Here is a 698-nt window from a genome sequence, read left to right as displayed (position 1 = left end):
ATATTAACGACTATGTAGTGAGTTTTGTAGCCACTAATGAGAGCTTTAAAAATGAACTAAAGCGTGTCCAAAACGGGTTAATGGTGAATGAGATATCGCGTCTCAAAGTTGTTAGTTTAAGTGCAAAGTAAGAAAAGATTTGATTTATCAATCAAGGATTTTTGTAAATCTTCTCTTAGATTTTGTCATTCTTTTCTTTTCTTATTAAGATCCTAAAAGATTTGACTTGTGATTTTGTAAATCTTTTCTTATCAATTTAGATTGTGTTTGCACTATAAATACCATACTTAGGTATTTAGAATAATAATAAACTAACACATAAACAAAAAATCATAATCCTCTTACATTTGTTTTCCGGCTTCTTATTCTACAACTTCGGTCACCCCGCTTCCGGTCTTTTTCAGGCAAGTGCTCTCGTCCGGCAATACACGCTGCTTCGAACCGGTGTACCCTGGGAACAGACGTCGAATCTGTTTAAGGGAATTGTGTCAAACACAAGCCCGGTTCAAACCTTCAATTCGGTTAGATCGTTTAACTTCACGCTCTTATCTTGATTATATATTATACATATTATTATGTTTGAGATAATATGTATACTTGTTTTCAGTTTCGTACATAAATATACCTACAAACAGAGAAACATCGGTGGCCAGAGGAGATCGAGCATGATCTCCCCTATGCACAGGCTCGCCAAAACG

Source organism: Rutidosis leptorrhynchoides, chromosome 10 (genome assembly GCF_046630445.1).
Source record: "Rutidosis leptorrhynchoides isolate AG116_Rl617_1_P2 chromosome 10, CSIRO_AGI_Rlap_v1, whole genome shotgun sequence".
Classification (NCBI taxonomy): Eukaryota; Viridiplantae; Streptophyta; class Magnoliopsida; order Asterales; family Asteraceae; genus Rutidosis; species Rutidosis leptorrhynchoides.
Note: the sequence above shows the minus strand (reverse complement) of the source record.